At 33.5% G+C, this 23021-nt stretch overlaps 1 protein-coding gene across 4 annotated transcripts in view; it reads right to left on the bottom strand.

The window, feature by feature from the left end:
• ERBB4 (erb-b2 receptor tyrosine kinase 4) overlaps nt 1-23021 on the bottom strand; it is a 1472307-nt gene that overhangs the window by 937989 nt on the left and 511297 nt on the right. The gene's annotated exons all lie outside the window — the stretch shown is intronic.

The following is a 23021-nucleotide window of genomic DNA, read 5'->3' as shown; positions in this document are numbered from 1 at the left end:
AACTTTTTTATTACTTTCTTAATATGTTGTAACTTCCTTTGATTAATCTCTATTTTCTTTCCAAAACCTGAATTCCTGAGTCTGAGTCACAATTCATCACAAGGCAAAACTGAACCCAAGAAACAAATCATAGACAACACAATGAATATTCCATTGTAATCTTGTGACTTATTCAAGATCATATGATTAGAAAGTAGAAATTCTAGGATTTGAACTTGGTTTGTCTGCACTGAATACTTAAACCCAGGCAAACATGGAGATAAAAGAACTGACCCAGATGTCAGAACAAATGGATCTCAAAGGAAGGAAAGTAACTCTTGACTAAAGTCATGGCAAGATCAGACATTACATTTTTGGGGGGTACAAAAATAGATGTCCTGAGCTTGACATTGAATATAAGGATGTGATGATTTATTTCCAATGGGAATAAAAAGAGAAAGATAAAAAGTATTTTTTCAAAGTACTTTTTAAAAAAGATAGCGTGTCAAGCACATAATTTGTGCATATAGAGGTATGTGGGTATATTTTTATCAGTCTTGCAAATAAACACTAAAAATTTATCAGCCCTCCCCCAGGACATGCTTAGGTAGCAAGATGAATTAAATCAGCATTCTTCCTGAATCACCTAGCATATATTGCTACTCAGACATGTCTACTTTCAATATATTTATTGCAATGAAGATAAATATGTATATGTGTGTGTATGTGCAGAGAAAAAGTTATCTGATGCCCAAAGTGTTTTAGTGATTGAAATATGTGAAGATATAGCTACAGCATAAAACTAAATGTATTGCCTTTTGGGCCATAAATGAAAAGAAAGATACTAAGGAGAATGCCTTTTCTGACTTGTGGTTCGGTTAATAGCCTTCTCTCTCTTTTTAAAATTTTTTCCTAGTTGATGCTACCTTTTGTTTTCAATTTTCCCCAAACATCAACATCCCTTATGATAACAACTGCTCCTATTTGGAAAGCACTTTATAATTTATGAAAGACATTGCCCATGACAACTCTATGAGGTAGTTCAACCAACTGTCATTGTCTTTATTTTACTGATGAGAAAGGAGACTGATGCTTTAAGAGGTTAATGGCTTGCCCATGGTGTCAAACAGCTAGCAAGCCTTCTGGTTTGTTTCTGCTGTTCATAAATCTCTTAACTGAAAATACACCTTTATGAAATTTGATTGAATTTATGCCATGCTTTCATGTTTCCCCTCCTTTTCTTTTTCTCTGATACTATTGTCAGAAAGCAGAAAGTCATATTATGATAAGATCTGAGACAGTTCAGTTCAAGCAGTCAGAATTAGTTTCTCCAAATGTGGTAACATCGATTCCCCATGAAAGTCAGTCTGATCAACTGCCCTCAGAGAGAATTTCAACAGACAAATTTGTGTAAAGTCAAAGAAATTTTATAAGAGATAGAGGAGAGATTTTTGGAAGTTTATAAAGCCAAATCTGAGCCTTGGCAGGAACTTCTCAATGCTTCCTTAGATAAAAAGGGTTAGGAAAGGATGAATAGTTTCCTTATTGGAGTTTTTGTTGTTGTTATTTCCCCCATACTGCCTCCGGTTGATCTATTCTTTCCCAATCAGATATCATCTTCCTCCTGTTCCATGGCAGTAGCTTGAGAAATATTTTTTATGGGTCAAGAAGCTACTGGCTTCTCTGCTAATGTAATACTGAACATGACCCAGTCCACAAGAAAGGAAGCAGCTCACTGCCTTCATTTTCTCTTCCATTAACAAATGAAACCCTGGGAATCAGGGCATTTAAGAAGTCACATTACTAATGGGTTGACACTTGCCACTCAAAAGGAAAAGAAATGAAAGGGGAAATATAACAAAGGAATCTGCCTACGGGATTTTGGTTGGTTTATTTTGTTAAAGAGAAAACAAGAGGCACAAGGCAAAATAATTGCCCAATGTGGAAACTGGGTCAGAGTTCATATTCTCTTTTAGAATTATTAAAATAACTGCTATCCCCTTGTAGAATCCCAAGTCAATCAATCATAATTTTTAGTGGTATTCTGATTTCATTTTAAGATGGCAGTATGTTTAAATCTAGACTAATTAATGTCAAATATTAACAAAATGACCTTTATTTCTCCCTGTTTTCACCTGGGGGGGAAGCTAAATGACAGGCAATAAACAAAACCTTTCACTGGTTTTTTGAAAGATGCCAAGTGGTGATTTTATTTGGATAACTAGCCTTGTAAACATAACATTAATTTTGGGGATAGCTACCCAATGGAATGAACTTAAGCCTCCTTAATCATTCACTTGTCTTATTAAAAAAAACCAACTAGGTGGAGCAGAGATAGAACACCAGTCTTGGAGTCAGGAGGATCAGAGTTCAAATCCTACCTCAAGATTCTTGAATCATCCTAGTTGTGGGACTTTGGGCAAGTCACCTAAACCTGAGTACCTCACATCCAGGGCCATCTCCAGTTGATCTGATTTATATCAGGCCACTGGACCCAGATGTCTCTGTAGGAGAAAAATGAGGCTGGTGAACCTAACACAGCACCCCCTCACAATTCTAATTCACATGTTTGTCATGGCATTACCTCAAGAAAGAAGAACAAACATTATTATTGTTATTATAAAAAACAAGAAAAGGCAAAATATAATCTAAAGTGACTTCAATGATTCTGATTTTCATCTGGAAAATAATTAGAGATTGAAAATTTCTTCCCCATCTATTAACCTTTTGAAGTCTTGCTTATGTGCCAAACATTTATACAACTGAAAAGTATTCAATGATATGTAATTTTATCCTTTGAAAAAAAATTTTTTTAGGTTTTTGCAAGGCATTGGGGTTAAGTGGCTTGCCCAAGGCCACACAGCTAGGTAATTATTAAGTGTCTGAGTCTGAATTTGAACTCAGGCACTCCTGACTCCAGGGCCAGTGCTCTATCCACTGCACCACCTAGCTTTCCTTAAATTTTTTTAAAAAAAGAATATTCCCTAATTTTTCTGAATCTTGATTTTAAAGTAAACTACTTTTCCATTCTTGAAAAGGAATGCTTTAGCAAAGCTCTCTCTAGTACTTTTCATTATTGGAAGTTCAATTCTCTTAATCACAGCAGAATTGAATTTCAATATGATAGCGTATGTACCTAAAATTATATTGAAAAAATATATTAGAACTTTTAAAAAATAATAAAATCTGGGTCATGAGCTAATGAAGAACAGAATCCTTTAGGGAAAGAAATCAGATAGAAAATTTTAGATCAGCAAGAGACTGGACATACTTTCTCCTCAGTCTCCTCAGCTCTGAAGCCTCTGAGGATATAGCAGCACCAATTGCAATAAGGGAAGCACCACAAAGATCATCTTGAAACTTCTATTTATCAGCCTTTGCTAGAAGACTTTTCCTCATCTGCTGATAAGCATCTTGGATTCTTTCCCCAATGGTTAGTTACCATAAAGTCATCTCCCCCCTTTTTTAACACTGCATTAATTTCCTCATCTCAGGGATATATGATCCACCACTGTTAAAGAAGGAACTCCTCTGTACAATTCTGAAATACAATTCCTAAATATTATCTGCCTCAACGCTGTTTCCTCAGTGTCACATTGGATTTAATAACAACAAAATAGCAGCTACACAACACTTTAAAATTTCCAAGCATTTTATTAATATCTCATTTTATTCTCACAATCCAGGAGGAAAGGTGTCATGATTATGCCCATTTTACAGATGAAGAAACTGAAACTAACAGCAGTTACGTGACTTCACCAGAGCCACACAGCTAAGTGTTTGAGGCTTGATTTGAACTCATTTGCTTCTGATCTCAAGTGCAACACTCTATTCCTTGTATCCCTAAGATCTGCCTGCCTTTTCCATTGACCTCAATGTCTTCTTCCTAATTAACAATACTTTTTATCTTGAACCTGTTTTCTTATGACTATACCTCTTAAAATCCCTTGCTTTCTTTATCAATACATGGAAATCCTATTACAGAAAGTTTTTGCTGATCCTCAGAACTATTTGTGCCTTCTTTGAATCCACTTTTATTTACTCTAATGGGTGTGTTTTACATACTGTAACTATTAATGCACATATACATGCTTTTTCCTTCACTAGATTGCAAGCACCTTGAAGACAAGAGCTGTCTTTTGTCCCTTTTTGTATCCCCAGTGCTTAGCACAATGATTTGCACTTATCAGATATTTAATAAATGTTTATTGATGGATGGTTCTACTCTCTATGTTATCTATGTACAGTAACTCTTAATATACATGCTACATCTTCCATTAGTCAATTAAGCATTTTAAGCATGATGACTATTTTTGATTTTTATTTGAATGATCAGTGCTTAGTATAGATGCTGGCACAGTGTTTAATAAATGCTGATGCTTGATGATCTGATAGGGATTTACATTTTTAAGAGAATTTCTGGTGAGAACCCCATTGGAGCAGCACTTCATCAAGTTTGTAAATGGTGCCTTTTCACTGCCATGCTGTTTCCCCTTGCTCTTCTCTCTTTCTTCCCTTTAGTCAGCATATTATCCTAGTTCTTTTCTTTTAAGGTCTTATTCTCAGCTGGTTTTCAAAAGGTTAACATATCTGAGAAATAACCTCTCATGGGGATTTGCTCTTTGATGGCAAAATCTTAAAATTTAAAAAAAAAGTTTGCCTGACATTTTTGTTTTAAAGTAATTTTTACTGATAGTTTCTGTTTTTTTTATATCACTACATTTTCTCATGAATCATCCCCCCCTCTTACACTTCCCAAGGAGTCTTCTCTTTTGACAAATGATATTTTTTAGAGATTTAAAAAAAAATTCAGCACATTGAATTTATATGTTGAAAAGGTCTAAAAATATTTGCAATATAGAATACTTGTGAAACTCCCACATCTAGGAAGGGGAGGATTGTCATATATTTTCCCCATCAGTCCCACTTGATCTTTGGAATTTTGTTACATTTACTTTTGCTTTGTTAATGTGACATTTTTTTCCCTTTTGCTGTTGTAGTTACTATGTATATTGCATTGTTGATTTTGCATTAATTCATATAGATCTTTCCATGCTTCTTTGTATTCATTACACATTTCATATAGTACAATAATAGTCTATTATAAGCATTACCCTAGTCTTTCCCCAATGGACATCTACTTTGTTTTTAATTCTTAACTATTAAAAAAAAAGGTGCTATTCTAAATTTTTAGAATATGTGTATATTTTTTTCCCCTTAGCTTTGGTTTTGTTGGGGTATAAATGCTGTGATGGAATCTTTGGCTCCATTTAAAGAAAACTGTTTTTCCATTCTTGTCTGAAAAGAAATACTTTAACAAGGTCCTCTCCAGTATTTTTCATTATTCTCTTAATCGCAACAGAACTGAATTTCCATGTCACAGTTTTAGTCACAGTCATAATTAGTCACCTGTTTTGCATAATTCAAATTGTTTCCCAAAATGATTGTTCTATTTCACAGTTCCACCAACAATGTATTAGTATGCCTATCTTTTCATTAACTTACAACTTTGTTGCTTTTTTTTTGGCATTCCATGCTCTAAAGTCACAATAGTAATATACTGTTGAGGTGAGTCTAAATTTTGTATCTGCCAGTACCCCTAAACTGGTCTCTATTGATAAGGCCAACTCTTTTTGTCACATATAAAGGGATTCCACAGTTAGAAGAAAGTATAGTGGTAACATAAGTCACTTTACTATTGTCTAGGAGTATAATATCAAAGTCTAATTTCTATTCTGTATAACAACTTTTCAAATATTTGACAACATCTGTAACATCTCTTTTAGTGTTTTATAGTATAAATGATACCAATTACATTCAAATAGTCTGTAGACTCCTTATCATTCTGGTCACCATCCTCATATCTTAAAAAGTGGGAGCAATAATTAAATGCTTAATTTAAGATGACAGGACTTAAACCCCTTGATCTATTTTCTCTGTTGATCTATAGCCTAGATAAGCTTAAACCATATGATGCCATACATTGTGGCATCACTCGTGTCAGATTTATATATGTGCTTTTAAATAAATTGATTGTTTTTGTAGAGGTGCAAGAAAAATAAGACATGACTCAAATAGTTTGAGAATAAAAGAATAAAATGCATTTTAGTTGGTAAATATACTTGAATTATTAATTTCTTGATTTTCTTCTATCATATCATAAACCACCATGAATTCTGCAAAGGTAGATGAAAGGCACCAAATGTGAACTGGGCTTAATTGTCATTTGTTGAACTTTGTTATAATATTGATGAATTGAGCTTTCAGGGAAGATCACAGGTTTAAGTTCTGCCAACATTTGGATGCGTGACCTTGAGCAATTCACTTAACCATCCAGGATCTCCATAGCCTCATCTGTAAAATAAAACTCCCCCATCTCACAGGGGTGGCCAGAAAAGCTAAATTAAAAAGACAAATTGTACTAAATTCCAAGATCCTAAGGCAAAAGGTGCCTTATAAATCTTTAATGGAAGAGTCAAAGGTCTATAAGGTACAGCTAGCCCATTCGTGCAATTAAAAATCTAAGCTATCTGGAAAGTATGGGGAACGACTCTTAGCAGTATATCTTTTATTAACCATTGCCAGTCATTTATGATAACTATATTCTTGTACTCCTGGTTTCCTCTAAGCAATCCAACCCCCTCCCCATTCTTCTTATTAATTGTTTCCTCCTCTCCCCAGTTATCTAACCCTGTCCACCTCCTACTTTTCTTAGTCTCATCTACTTGTTATCCTTGACTGCCCTCTGCCCCAATTTGTGCCAAGCTTCTCATTATGAATGATGTTGGATTGCTGACCCTGTGGGGGCTGGTTCCATGCCAACAGATGTGCCCTGGAGGTTGATGTGCCCACAGAAGCGAAGCTGCTGCTGCTGCTGCTGCTGAATTGTAGGCTATCCAACTGAGAGCCACTCCACAGAGGACAGGTAAGCATTTAGTGACATTGCCTAAGTCATTAACTAACAAGAACAGGGATCCCAGGTGGGGCTTTCCTGGGATTTACAGATCATCTGTATTGTTTATCAAGGTAACAATTTCCCTCATTCTGGAGAAAAACACACCAACAAAACAGTATGCATGTCCCAATCTTTATTTCAACTGTTATAATTAAGGTCAAAAAACAGTAAACTAAACACAGTTCCCAAGGGAAAAGCAAAGCCCTTGAGAGGAACGATTTTTGGAAAAATCCAATTCAAACTAAATCTTTTATTTGCTGATATAATCTCCTTTGTTGAACCTTCTTATGGCTTTGGAAATAGAAAGGAATTTAGAAAATGATCTTTGCAAATGGCAGTTAAATAAATAAAACACTTTATCAGTCTAACATCTACATTCCCTTACTTAGCTAATTTCTGAATGGTTCATGCTAACCTCCCACTTTTAATCACTTTCAGGGAGTCAGTTCTTAACTTCAACTATTTCTATGTCCAGGGAAGTATTCTCACCAAAACAGATCCCTATCACATACACACACACACACACACACACACACAGGCACTTATGGTCTAGGCCATTATCATCTTATATTTATAAAACTACCTCAGTTCCTCTGTTCTGTCTGTAATCTACTTTGTCCACTGCCACCAGATTACTCTTCCTAAAATATTATTTCTTCCTAAAACATTCCTGGGGAAACTCAATTGACTTCCCGTTTCTTATGGAAATAGAGGAAATGTTAAGAGAAATATGTTCTAATCTATTCTCTCTGCACTGATCATTAACACTGATCCCTTCCCCCACCCCATCTCATTATTCAAGTTATTGAGATGAGGTCAATGAACTTTTTTCTAAGTTAGCCCCTCCCTCACAAGGATAAGCCCCTATTAATAAAATGGATCCCTGAAAGAATTAGTCTTTGAGCCACAGTCCCTCATCAACATATCCCTCATTGCCTCATCTCTGCTCTCTACTTTCCTTCCCACCTATGTTAACATTTCCCTATATACCGCTTAAAAGCTCACTCTCTACCCAGTTAAGTTGTTTGTCTTCTGGTGATGCTAGCCTGCTTATGAAGAATGGGATCTTCTAGGTAAACTTTCATGCTCCTATATCTTTCCTTACTGCTCTCTCTTGTGGTTGCCTATGTTGCTCCTGTAGAAGATGCAGCTGCTGCTGACTGACATCTTCATCTTCTTTAATCCAGATTTTGTTTATTTAACCTTCTACCTCTGCCCATGCAATCTCTCTGGCTTTGCTTCTTACACTGAGGGAACTGAAATTCTGCTCATCCTTCAGGTCCAACTCAAATCCCATTTCTCCCAATGAAGCCTTTCCTGACTTTCCAAGACAGATGTGAATTGTTCCTTCTCCTAAATCTTGTAGAAAATACTGTCATCACTTATTTGTCATTTGTCATTTATTGCTTTTGACTGCTCATTATTTGTTTTTGCTTCTCAAACTGTGGATATTTTGAGAATCAGTGTTTTATTTCTCATTTCTTTAACATTCCTTTAATATGACTGACACAGAATAAATAGTAAGCATAAATTTACAACTTACTCTTTTATTTATATTGCTCTATAGTCAAAATATGTAAAATTCACAATATGTTTTATATTAATTTTTTTGGAGGCAATTATGATTAAGTGATTTCCCCAGGGTCATGTAACTAGCAAGTATCTGAGGTCAGATCTGAACTCAGGTATTCCTAACTCCAGGGCCAGGGCTCTCTCCCTGTGTCACCCTGTTGTCCCTATCACAGTCATTTTTTCATGATTTTCCTAACTTTGATGACTATTCCCTACTATGATCTCAAGCTAGGCCCTGGCTGGCCAGGGCCTTTTACCATCCCTTCCCTAAATAAGAAAAACAAAACTTGTGAGTTGTAATCATAAGGTAAAAATGGTTACCACTACAAATCTGTGCAAGGACTAATGCTGATGTACTCAACATAAGAAGTATGCTATATATTACTGACTCAAACAATTTTATAATAAACAGAAGCTGAAGAATTTGATAGAGAACAACCTTTTTCTTTGTCTCTACCATTGATAAGAAAAACAAATAAAGTGAATCAGTTCTTATTGAATTGATTTTTCTTGTAAATAGAAAAATATAGAACAAAAATTGTATGTCACATCCACATATTCATCTCTCCTCCAAGAAACTCAATTTTAGGTGAATTTTTTTTCTAGCATTTAGTTGCATTTTTCAACTTTTTTTAATATTTAAATCCTTCTAATATTTTCCATCATATCTTTTCATTTTAAATAACTTTTCTATACTTCATGGGACCCAATACAAACTTTTGTACCTCTACAGTAGTTTTGCTTTGTTATATATTGATTGCTGTTTTTGAAAAATTATTTTTGACATTGAGCAAGGATGTAATTATTAAAATTTTAAAGCAAAATCCTCAAGGAAAAGGTTTTTAATGTGTGTGGGGCGTGGGGAAGGAAGAAGTAGGAAAGCATGAAAGATTACTGGGTATATAAAAAGAAAAGGAGAGAGAGGAGAAGAAAAAGAAGAGGTAGAAGGAAAGCATCTTCATTTTTTATCAAGAACTATTTTTTCAGCTTTCTTATGGTTATAAATTTCATATACTACAATAAATTGTTAGTCTTAAACTGGAAATTGGACATCAAGTAGAATATTTCATGCAATTCATCAGTTTTCCCACTTTATGGTGATGTGTCCAACACAAGTTGTGATGTAATAAATTTTCAAAGAATTTTTAAAAGATATTTGCTTTCTTGAAAAAAAATTCAGGAGTTTCAACTTTTTCATATCCCCAAAAGGGAAAAAAAATGATGCACTACTTTGATCTTCAGGGTAGAAAATGCACTTAACTACAAAGGCAAAACTGTTTCATTTAGTTTTGATGCACACTTTTAAAATCAGAAGAGTGGCTTCCTGCCAACATACTTTGTCTTATCCTGAGGACACACTCAAGAGTATCCTTTGCTAGCTCTTTCTGAATGCAGTTGCTTGTTATTAAGTGAAAGTGAATAAATAACCTTTATGCATTGAATTCCCTTGAGCAAAGGATGTCAAAGAACCTTGGAGTGAAATGGGCATGCTATTTGGATTCTTGTCTAATTAAGGTTGAGATAAGACTATAAAACTCATTACACTCACCATTTAAGCCAAATTTAAATACCCCAGTTCCCAGAGGTTCAAAAGAACTGTTCACATCTGTTCTGTATCCTAATGCATCCATTTTTAATTTAAATGAATTTTCAATAGGGGCATTTTGGACATAAGAGTATTTTGAATTTTGAGGTTTAATATTGTTTTTAAAAGCACTCATTAAGCTTTTAAGGTCTTTTTCTTTGGAAATACCATAGAGTCAAATCCATAACTATTACTGAACTTCTGTCATTAGAGAATAGCCATCAGTTTTTAATCAGCTCTTTGTAAACCTTAAAACGTTATGTGAAAGTGTTGCTATGAATACTATTATTAACAATAATGATATATAATATTAATACTACTATTAAATAATGTTACATAATAAAGACTTGAATACACATTTGGCTTCCAGTCCTATTTCAGACAAAATGTAGTTGGGTTACTCAAAGCAAGTCATACTCAGAGACTAGGCAATATTCTAAGACTAGGTAATAGGTGTCAATTCACAATATTTCACTATACCAAAAAAAAATACAGGATAATAATAATAATATAATGATAATAATAATAATTATTATTATTATAACCACATGGTATCATTCTGAAGATGCTAATTCACTCCTCTCCCTTCCCCCTCTCAGTCTCTGTTTCTGTCTCTGTCTCTCTGTCTATATGTCTCTTACTCTTTCATTTCTTTTATCTTCTCTTCCTTCCTTTAAAAGTTTTTATTAATAAGTATTGAGATTAAAATATAAATGAATGTTAGATTCATTTCATCTTATACCCACATATTTGTAGAGAGAAAAATCTTAACCCCACAGTTATTTAAAAGTGCACCTTGAATAATTAAAGAGAAAGATAGATTTAAACATAATAGGGATCTTTTAGTATCTCAAATGTGATTTCCCTCAATGCAGCATGAGTCTCACTCAATGGATAATGTTTACAGATCATATACTATTTCATCAAATAGGAGGAAATTATCTTTTTCTTCTCCAATTGTAAATTGAAGTAATGACTCTCATTTTCTCTTAAATAAAAATAGTTGACTAGAATTAGTATAAGTGCCAAGTTCTTCACTTAAAAAACCTATTGTAGATAAATACAAAACAGTATTTGAATTGCACATAACAATCTGACAGATTTCAAGAAATATCAAGCTTTTGAAAATTCTATTGACTCACAAACTCTGCTTAGACTCCATTTTTACAATAACCTTCCCATGTATTAAAATCCAATTTCTTCTGTTCTCCATCTGATTCCAAAAAGAAAGGATTGTAATCATTCTGAGTTTCTCCCTAAATAATTTTACATGGAAATCAAAAAAAGAAAATGAATAGGTAAGACAAGGATTCAACTCTCAGTTTTTTTAATGGCCATTTTCAAGATTGCCGAGTCTTCAGAGATATCTTTTCTTTGATCCAAATAAGGTAACGTTATAAATGTACAGCTAGGTGGCACAGTTAATAAGAGTATTAGATCTGGGGTCAAGAATACCTGAGTTCAAAATCTGACCTTAGACACTTATTGAGTGACCCTTGGTACATTTAACCCAATTTCCTCATCTATAAAATGAGTAGGAGAAGGAAATGGCAATCAATTCCATTATTTTTGTTAGAAAACCCCAGATTGGGTCATAAAAAGAACACAACCAAAAAGAATGATAAAGCAAAATACATACCCACAAAACTTTAAGGCTTTCTGTTTTATGTGTTCTGATGAACAACATGGAAGACCAAACATTCTGAAGAAATACTTAAGAAAATTAAACTTGAAATGTAAATTCTATGTCTATAAATTTTGTTAAACTATAAAAGATGATCATTTAATCCATTTTTGATGTTTGTGTGAATTATTATTTATTATTTTCAAATATTATTTTCATTTAGCTTTATGTGACTACAAAATAACAAACCCAAAATGCTTATTGTAGAGGGCAGGCTACCTTCAGGGTTGTTCCAGGGTAGCCAGATGATTGTAAGGAATGCTTAGATTCTAATAAGTGATTGGAGTTCTCTCTCATTCTTGTTTGGTCCACTCCAAAGCTTGTGTTTTGGGTTCCTCCAATAGACTTGACCTCTCTACCAATATATATTTCTTTTGAAGACTACTGAGTGATCCAATCAGACAAATTTGCTTATACTTTTGTATGACTCTATATAATATAATCTCACAATGATTTCATGAGGGAATCATCTCTTCTTTCCAGCTCTCTCTTTCGACTAAACAATCTGATATTTTTTTTCTAGAACTACTTCAGATCTGGGAGATTGTTTTCATGAACAATACTCACAATGATTCCTTGTAACAAATTTTAATTCACCTTTATTTTGTGCTAAATACTAAATATAGAATCATAGATTGTTGGAAGTAGAAGGAACACTATATAGTTCAAATACCTTATTTTATAGATGATCAAATAGAGTAAATGGATGAGCAAATGGAGGTTCAAATTGTTCATTTAGTCACCTAAATCCACACTCTGCTAGTGTTACAAAGACACTTGCTAGTGTCAAGGACTAGACTAGAACTCAGATCTCCATAGGGATGGTCTTTGGGACACAGAAACACTCCATTCATTTGCTGGGCAGGACTCTGAGTCTGGCAGGAGAAAATAGCATTGATTGACTAACCTAAAAGATCAGGTCCATAAACTAATCGATTTTTTGTTGTGACTTTGTGTACCCTACTATGCCAATACTGTCCATAATTCTTTCTTGGGGGTGGCTGGGTGGTGTAGTGGATAGAACACTGGCCCTGGAGTCAGGAGGAGCTGAGATCAAATCTGACCTCAGACACTTAATAATTGCCTAGCTGTGTGGCCTTGGGAAAGTCACTTAACCTCATTGCCTTAAATAAAATTTAAAAACATTTTTAAAAAAGAAGGTATGGCAACAGCAAGACCTGAGTTCATAATGCTTTCTTGTTAAAGATATTGAATAGGTTTGCCATTTCCCTTTCTAGTTGATTAAGGAAAGCAGAAGCTAAGTGATTTGTTCAAATGAACTGTATGGAACCACACAATTATCATAGTCTGAAATACTGTCTATAACAATCCAAATGTGTCATCAATTCATCAAAGAATCAAAAACCCCAAACAAAACCTTAATAAAAATGTTTTCATGGGGCGGCTAGGTGGGGCAGTGGATAGAGCACCACCCCTGGAATCAGGAGTACCAGAATTCAAATCTGGCCTCAGACACTTAATAATGACCCAGCTGAGTGGCCTTGGGCAAGCCACTTAACTCCATTTGCCTTGCAAAACAAAACAAAACAAAACAAAAATGTTTTCAATGATGTCACATCCCCAAAACATCCAAACTCACAGGCAGTAAAGTTTTTAAATTATAGAGAACTAGCTGAAGAGATCATAATCCTACTGCCAGAGAAGTATCAAGGATCCTTTCAGTGACAAAAAAAAAGTGATTATTTTATCTACCTGGTGAATATTCCCTGAAAAATTACTAAAAGGATTCCCAGGAGTATAGTTATTTGTAGTAGGTCCTGTAGGAATTTCTACATGGATTCGATTGAAAGAATGAGAAAACTACAACCATTATAAAATTTAAAGATATTACTAGAACTAGTCTTATCTTTTAGTGCAATACAATAAGGATATGTGATTACATCAATAATATGAAGGAATAATTTGATATCTTACCTTTTAGGGCTATTCATTACTCTAATGGCATGAACTTTGAGCTCTCAGTACCACCTATTATCAGTAGCATAGGTAATTTGTACTATTTCTCTGTCATTAATACTTTATCTAATTGAAAATATATTCTTTCTCCTTCACTAATTTGTGCTCTTTTTAATGCCTTAATGTTGATGTTTGGCCACAGTTTTCTCAATGATCTTGCTCTATTCTTTCTCTATGCCCTTCACTTGGCTACATTATTCATCCCTAACATTACCAATACTTCTTCTGAGCTAAGTTACTATTCCATTTTTCTGACCTTTAGTTCTCAAGACCTATGTTTATTCCTGCTTATAGGACAATGCATTGTACTTGCACAAACACATATTTACCTTGCAATATTGTAAGTTTTGAAATACATTTAAACTATGTTTCTCTATAAGAATTCATCACAATGTTCTTCCTAAATGAGTTCAATGGATCAATTTATTGAATATAGTCATATTGTCTTACCCCATGTTTTCATATTTCTTCCCCTCTGTAAGCAATGACATACATTTTTAGAAAAGTAAAAAAAGGATGATGGATGGTGTCATTTGTTAACATAGAACTGTAAGAAGCTAACCAGTCCTTTGGCACTTGAGATTTTTGACCTCATTAGCAGAGAACTCTAAGCAACAGAGTTAGGTCATTCAGATAGGAACACAATTTGAAAGGGTGACCATTTTATAGGAGAGGTATGCATAGCCATTTTCAAAAGAAGGGATGTATGAGTTATACAGAAAATCCTCAAGCATTTGTATGCTTGCCACCACCTTCCTGGTTATATCCAACAAATGATGGGGGAAAAAAACTAATTTATATGCATTTCTGGGCTATTGCTTGAGATACAACATTTACTATAATGCTACTATTGTTTGAGATAGTTAGTTGACAAATGAAAATCCAACATGCAATCTGCAAAAAAGCTGATTAATGAGCACATGATTAAATCATATTATAATTACTGGAATTAAAAATAAAAACTCATAGCTGCTACAGTGTTTCTGAAGAAAACATCAGCTATCATCATCATCATCATTGTTCAAAGACCATTAACTTCTTAATAGACTGGCTAGTAGCAAAATCAATAAGAATAATTAAGTGCCTACTATGTGCTAGACACTCAAAATAGCTAGGGATCCAAAGAAAGACTAAAGCAAAGAGTTTATAAATTGGAAAATAACATATAAATAATCTCTTTGCAAAACAAATCAGAGATAATCTCAAAGGGAAGGTCCTAGTATTAAGGGAGTTTGAGGAAGACATAATGTAAGAGACAGGATTTTGTCTGAATCTTGAAAGAAGTCAGGGAAGCCAGTAGATGGAGGTGAAGAGGGAAAGAATTCCAGAAAAGAGGGGCAGTCTGTGAAAATCATGGAGTCAGGAGGTCCAGTGTGTAAGGAACAGCAAGGAAACAAGTGACACTGGTTTAAGAAAAGGTATTATGGGGATAATATGATATAATAATCCAGGAAAAATAGGAGTGGGCTAGTTTATGGAGGTCTTGAAAAGCCAAATAGGATTTCTTGTAGAATCTAAAAATAATAGGGGCTAAATAGGAAGTCTAATTCAGGAGTGACTAGTGGGAAGATTAATTTGATTAACAAGTAGATCATGAATTAAGAGTGGAGAGAGTCTAGAGGTTGGCAAACCATCTAGAAGCTAGTGTATCAGCTCAGGCATGAAATGATGAAAGCTTACATCAAGGTAGTGGCATTCTGAGAGGAAAGATGGGACATATATGAATTGTTGTCAAGGTAAAAATGAAAGACTTAGCAACAGAATGACTGTGACAGGCTAGTGACTGAGGATCCAGGATGACACTTTGGTGATGAAATTGGATATCTTCAAGAATAATAGGGAAAGGGCAGCTAGGTGGTGCAATGGATAGAGCACTGGTCTTGTAATCAATAGGATCTGAATTCGAATTTGACCTCAGACGCTGGATACTTTGGGAAACTTGAGACCTTGGGCAAGTCATTTAACTCCATCGCCCCAAGGGAAAAAAAAGATAGGGGAGAAACCAATAAGTTTGGAAGGGGAAGATAATTGAGTTTAGTCTCAGACATTTTGAGTTTAAGATATCTAAGGTATATTCCATTTGAGATGTCCAATAGACAGTTGGAGACAGGAGACTGGAAGTCAGCAGAGAGGAAGGAATGAAGGTGATATCACAGAGGCAAATATAAGAAATGTAAAAATAAAAAAAAACCTTCATAAAAATAAGTTCATAAGAAAAGAAGTGAGAGGAGAGCAAGTGGAGAAACTGTGTATAAATAAATAGCTTTTTCAAGGAGAGTTGAGGAATGGAGAAATAGCCAATGGTTAAAGAGAGATACTTGAGATAGCTGATGAAGGTTTACTTTATTGTTGCTATTATTATCTAAGGGCCTATGATTTTATTGATATTGAAAATTCCTCCTGTGAAAATTCTCTCTAGCAATGAAGACTGACAAGTCATCTGTATCATATGGTCAGAGAATTGTCTGAGACATTGAGAACTTAAGTAACTTGTTCATAGTGATAGCATTAATGAAACTTAAACCCAGTGGAACTTAAAACCAGATTTTACTGCCTCCAAAGCTAATGCTCTCCCCAGAATAAATGCAATTTCTTTATATTTAATTATTTAATTGTCAAATTATATATATATATATGTATATATACATATATATATATATATACTTATGACTGGTACATAGTAGGAACTTAATAAATGCTTGTTGATTGGCAGCTTTATTCATTTAAAGGGTGGTTTGTTTTCTTAGCTTTAATAACTAGAATTCCACATGATTTGTATAAAAGAATAGTGTGATAAAAATATCTTTAGAATAAGAGGGGAGAGGGGAGGCTAGGTGGCACAGTGGATAGAATACTGACCTTGGAGTCAGGAGTACCTGAGTTCAAATCCGGCCTCAGACAATTAATAATTACCTAGCTGTGTGGCCTTGGGCAAGCCACTTAACCCCATTGCCTTGAAAAAAAAAAATCTAAAAAAAAATCTAGAATAAGAGGGGAGAGGTATCCCTATTTCCTGACACCTTTCTTTAACAAACATTTATTAATTACCTACTATGTGTATGGTACTATAGAAGGTACTGAAGCAGAAAAAAAAATTAAGATATGGTCTCTTTCTTCAATTATAATCTATAAATGACATGGAAAAAACTACAATAGAATATAACAAATCTAGCAGTCTTATTTTGTTCAGTATCTTCTTGGCAAAGTGGAGTGGTTTGCCATTTTCTTCTCCAGCTCATTTTACAGCTGAGGAAACTTGGAGTTTAAGTAGCTGCCTAGGTCACTCAGCCAGTAAGTGTCTAAGGCCATAACTGAATTCAAATCTTTATCCACTGTGTCATATAGCTGCCTCAGCTCAATAAGTTCATTAAAGTGATACAAAAGGACAAATAGGAGACAGAGATCCTTTCTCTTTTGTCTTGGGATGGATTAGAGGCAGAAGGGACATGGAGTAGACTAGGGGAGACATTCTCAAACTTTTTGGTCTCAAAATTCCTTTACACTCTTCTAATTAAAATTTATTTTTTAATTATACATAAAAATTTTTAGCATTTGTTTTTTTTTTTAATTTTGAGTTCCAAATTCTATCCCTCCCTCTTTCTCTTCCTTTTCTCTAGAGAAGGCAAGCAATTTGATATAGAATTTGATAGATATGCAGTCATTAACACTTCAATATTACTCATGTTGCAAAAGAAAATACAGACCAAAAAAATAAGAATAAAGAAAAAAAATTTTAAAACATGTGCTTCAATCCACATTCAGACTTCCATCTGTTCTTTCTGTGGAGATGGAGAACATTTTTTTATTATAAGTCCTTCAGAATTGTTTTGAATCATTGTATTGATGAGAAAAATTAAGCCATGAAAATTAAAACCATCCTTAATTCCTTTTTTTGGTAAGGCATTAGGGTTAAGTGACTTGTCCAAGGTCACACACAGCTAAGCAATTAAGTGTCTGAGGCTGAATTTGAACTCTGGTCCTCCTGACTTCAGGGCCTGTGCTTTAGCTCTTGTACCACCTAACTGCCCCCCCCCACCCTTATATACTCTTAAAAATTATTGAGGACCTCCCAAAGAACTTTTGTTTATGTGGGTTACAGTGATATTTACTGCATTAGAAAACATCTTACTATTCATATAAAAATGTTTATATTGAAATGGGCTTGAGAATCCCAGTTCTCTTAGAAAACTGTCAGATTAGGGAAGGCTTCAGTTAGGGACAGTAATTGTAGGAAAAATTTCATTTGATGTAATAAAACCTGCGTGACTTTTTTTTGAAATTTTACATTTTTAAAATAAAATGTTTTGTCAGTTCCCCCTAAATTGTTGACTTCTGCTCCTTCTAGCTGCTTTTCATTGCCTTTTCTGATCTGTATTAACTGGAACCTAGAAACAATGATTACAGTACCTTTAAAATAGATAATTTATTTTTTCCTTTTTATATTTATTGTTAATGTTGCAGCAACAACAAAAACCAAAAAGATGGACTAGTTGGGTACAAGACTTCTAATCTACATTGAAGATTATGGCAACTTCACTAAGGTATTGATTTTAAAATAAATAAAAATGAAAGATATTTTTCTTCTTAGCAATCTTAGTATTTCCTGTCTCCTAATGTTCCTGTACTAATTTTAATCTAGCAAGTGTAGGTGACCACTTTGAACACATCCACAAAGTACAAAGATTATGCCTTCTTTTTTTTCCTATGTTCCAAAGTACCCACATATGCACTGTGGGCTCAATAGCTACATGTTGATGTGAACTGAACATGAAGACTACAAAAGATACATACAAAATGAAAATTTGGTAGGTGAGGTTCTCCTTAGATGAACACAATTATTGATTTCTAAGAAGACAAAGAAAGGCAAATAGGTTGGCAAAAGAAAGCTCCCAGCAGTTGTAATAAGGGTAAGAGGTCTAATAGTTCATTTCCATTACTTATATCTTTTTGCTTTGTTGTTGAGTGTTCATCTAATACTGGACAATAATTCCAAGTTTCTGATTCTATGCTTTGCTGTTTTCTATTATCTTTTAACCTTGTGACTTCAATAAAATGTGTAATAAAAAAGCTTTAGGACATTTTTTTTGGCCAACTGTATAATACCTTGCAGTGGGGATGTTCAAGATTATCACTAAAATTCCCCTCAAATTGGAATTTATCCATAAAAGTTGAGAGCAAATAGTCTACAAAACCAGTGAATTGATCAATGGATTAAAGAAATTTTTCTCAACAACTTACTATGTGCAGGGCAGTATGCTATGGTTATAATAACACTGAAAAGTTAGAAAAATATGTCTCTAAATAATTTAAATGGATTATTTAAGAAAGACATTGCATTATCAATTAATTTAGAATTCAGTAATATACATAAATCTTAGTCCATTTTCAGAAACCCAAGTTATACTAATATTTTAAAGTTCTAGTAAAGATATAAAATTCATGGAATTTTATGGAAATATCATGGAAAATATAAGATTGACATGAAATTCTCAATGGGCTGATGTTATCTCTTGGTGTGGGCATAGAGTAAGGAATTCCTATTTCAAGGAATAGTTACTTTGCTAGTACATATGATGGAAAAGTTGGAGAATATGGTTCAGGAAACTTAATGTACCCTAAATTTATTCAAAGAATTACTGATTTCAGAATGAAAGGTAATACTTAGTAAATCATTGATGCCTCCACTATATCCTCAAGGATTGTCGATTTGAAAGATGCAATAAAGACCCCATAGCAGTATGGTTAAAAATATTTGGTTGTTGTTGCCTTTCAGTCATTTTAGTCCTGTCTAACTCTTTATGACCTCACTTGGGGATTTCTTGGCAAAGATACTGGAGACATTTGCCATTTCCTTCTCCAGTTCATTTTACAGATGAAGAACTGAGGTTTAATGAATAAGCAGGGTTAAATGACTTTCACAGGCTTACCCAGTTATTAAGTCTCTGAAGACAAACTTGAACTCAGAAAGATGTGTCTTTCTGACTCTAGGTCTAGCAATGTATCTACTGCCACCCACCCCCACTCCAAAATGACTGTGAGTCAAAGGGTTGTGACTTAATGGATCTTGGACTTCTCTGACTATCAGATGAAGCCTATAAACCCTTTCTTGGGGGGGGGGGAATCTTGGATTGTTTTTAAGGAAACAAAAAGTTCTTCCAATTAAAATGTAAATTTATTTCCCATCCCATTTCATGAACCTCTTTGATACCTCTTTACAAACCCTGGAGGCATCCATGAACTCAAACTTAAGAACACCTGAAATAAGAAAAACTTCCCCAAATGGCTACACTTCCCCCCAACTTCAAGTCGAAAAATCTATCATATCATGTGTATTGTCAAACTCAATTGGCAAAAAATAAAATATAAAAATAAACTTCCATTATTAACTTGAAAATTTAAAGAATTCTTTATATATTTCTTATCTCATTTGATCCTCACAACAACTATGAGGTAGATGTTATCTTCATTTTACAGATAAGTAAATTGAGACTCAGAAAATTTAATTCACTACCCATGTTCACACAAACATGTTTCTGAGGTATGATTTAAACCCACATATTGCAGAATCCAAGATCAGCACTATATCTGGTATAGTAGACTAGATATTCCATGAATGTGTGGAAAAGTTTTTTGTTTTAAATGTCTTTAGTTGCACTTTTAAATGTCTTTAAATGCCTTCTAAACAGTGATCAGTTGAATAATGAATAAACTAGAAGTCTTTTCATAGTTCACTTAAGAGCCATTTCATTTAAAAGGAAAAAAAAGCAAGAACAGTAATTTCAAGGTTTTCTGTTTTTGTTTTATTGAATCCTGCCCTTTCATTGACTTAATTTTTTCCTATCAGGTTTCATGTAGGATATATTTTCATTTTTTAAGTAAAATATTTTATTTATTTTGAATTTTACAATTTTTCCCCTAATCTTACTTCCCTTCCCCCCCAACCCCCACAGAAGGCAGTCTGTTAGTCTTTACATTATTTCCATGGTATGTATTGATCTAAGTTGAATGTGATGAGAGAGAAATCATATCCTTAAGGAAGAAAGATAAAGTATAAGAGATAGTAAAATTACATAATAAAATAATGATTTTTAAAAAAAAAATTAATAGTCTTTAGTCTTTGTTCAAACTATCATTCCATCAATGCAACAATCAGGCACAATTTGGAGGTATCTGCAATGATTATACCATCTGTATCCAGAGAAAGAATTGTGGAATAGTATATATTTTTCAAAATGAAGTAATTGTATAATTCATAGGCAAATGTAGACATTATCGGTTATTCTAATATATCAAGTTTAGGGATGATTATATCAGAACAATATGAAAAAGCTTAAACTTGTTGGAAAACCTTTTTTAATTTTGTGCCACCTCTGCTGACCCACTAAAGGAATTTAATAAATGATAAGTAAACTTATAAAGCCAAGGAACAAGAGTAACCAAATACTCCTTTTTTTCCTATTGACCAAAATAATTTATTGTAATTTAATGACTGTAATTGGATTAACAATTATCAATATATTAACAAAACCATCTTATTGCTTCTGTTTCCTCATGAATTCTATTTCTTCTGAATATTGTTTTTCTGAATTTTTGTTGTAGTTTTTATTTGTATATACATACATACTTAAGTCTTTATATTTATAATTAATCATACTCCTCTTACTAGTTTATATGGCAAATGTTTAGCCATTACTTAAAAATGGAGCATAAGTTATTTCTAGCTTTTTTGATACAGTGAATGATGTCCCATGAATTTTTTTTGTAGATAAGCATTTTTTTCAATCAGTAATATTTTAGATTATTTGGGCATTTAGATTATTGGACAGCTAGGTGGTGCTCTGGATAGAACACCAGCCTTGGAGGTAGAAGACCTGAATTCAAATCCACCCTTAGACATTTGACACTTACTAGCTCTTTAACCTTATGCAAGTCACTTAACTCTGATTGCCTCACACCCAGGGTCATTTCCAGTCATGCTTATTCATATCTGGCCACTGGACCCAGATGGCTCTGGAGGAGAAGGTAAGACTCATAAATTTGCACAACATCCCCCTCACTCAAATCCAATTCACTTATTTGTCATAGAATCACCTCCTTAGTGTCATAGTCTTGAAAGACAAATATCATCATCATCATCATCATCATCATCATCATCATCAATATTTTAGAATGTAATCATTGTAGTGATATCCTAGGATTAACAGATCTGAACAACTTTTTTTTTCAATTCTAATTGTAAAGTGACAAGGTATTTTACAAAAATAATCCAATAATTGACAGATCCTCCAACAATATAATACTGTGGTTATTTCTCTCCTCAGTCTTGCCAGAATTAAATTTTGTCACAATTATCAATCTTCATCATTTTAGTGGACATACTGTGGCATTAATTAAGACAATTCTCAGTTTAATTTCCATATTTTATCATTAGGGAGTTTTTATTGATATTCTATGTCCTTAGGAAAACCATTTATTTGTTTATAACAATAGTAGAAACCTGATCTAAGTTTATTACAGACATCAGAAAATTTAGAGTAAATGTTTAACTTTAATTGATTTCCATGAAGTGGCACATCCCTAAGGCAGGTGGTTTCCCAACATGACTTCTTAAGTTCTTTAAAAAAATAGTTATCTAGAATTTGTATTACATATTTTCCCTAGCTATCTTTAAGACTAAAAAAAACCCTTATTAACTAGTCTCAGACACCATTAATGAAACCATAAATCTACCATCAAAGCATTAAAAGTTGTGCTCATTTCTTCCACAATACTAAATGTAAAGTCAACATAAAATTTGAAAATCATAAGCTCATCCCTATAATTAAAAATTTGGTGGTAATTCATTTTGAAAAGACATCAACTGTCCTAGAAGTGCTTATTAAGTTAATGGAGGTCAAAAGTCTCTGAGTGACTGAGCAAACTAGGAGTTATAAAAATTTAATTATATTGCTGAAAACCTCACTGCCCAATAGAGAACAGAAAAAATCCATAGAGTTTCTATAAGCCTTTCTTCCATGATTTATAAAATGCAAATTTCACAAAAATTCATCCATACATAAAATTCATAATAAAAATGACTGTAAATTAAACAATATTTAAATAGTCTGTGGAATTCTTAAATTAAACATTGCTGTCATACTTAATGTTAAACAAAGAATACTTCTATAGCACAAATGTCCATCCCCACCATTTTTGTTTTGTTTTGTAAATTTAAATTTTTCTTGTCAGGTTTTCTTAAAGCAAAACATGCCTATATTGTTTTTCCTGTT

This window comes from Macrotis lagotis, chromosome 6, assembly GCF_037893015.1.
Source record: "Macrotis lagotis isolate mMagLag1 chromosome 6, bilby.v1.9.chrom.fasta, whole genome shotgun sequence".
NCBI lineage: Eukaryota > Metazoa > Chordata > Mammalia > Peramelemorphia > Peramelidae > Macrotis > Macrotis lagotis.
Note: the sequence above shows the minus strand (reverse complement) of the source record. Positions and strands in the feature narration are given on the sequence as shown.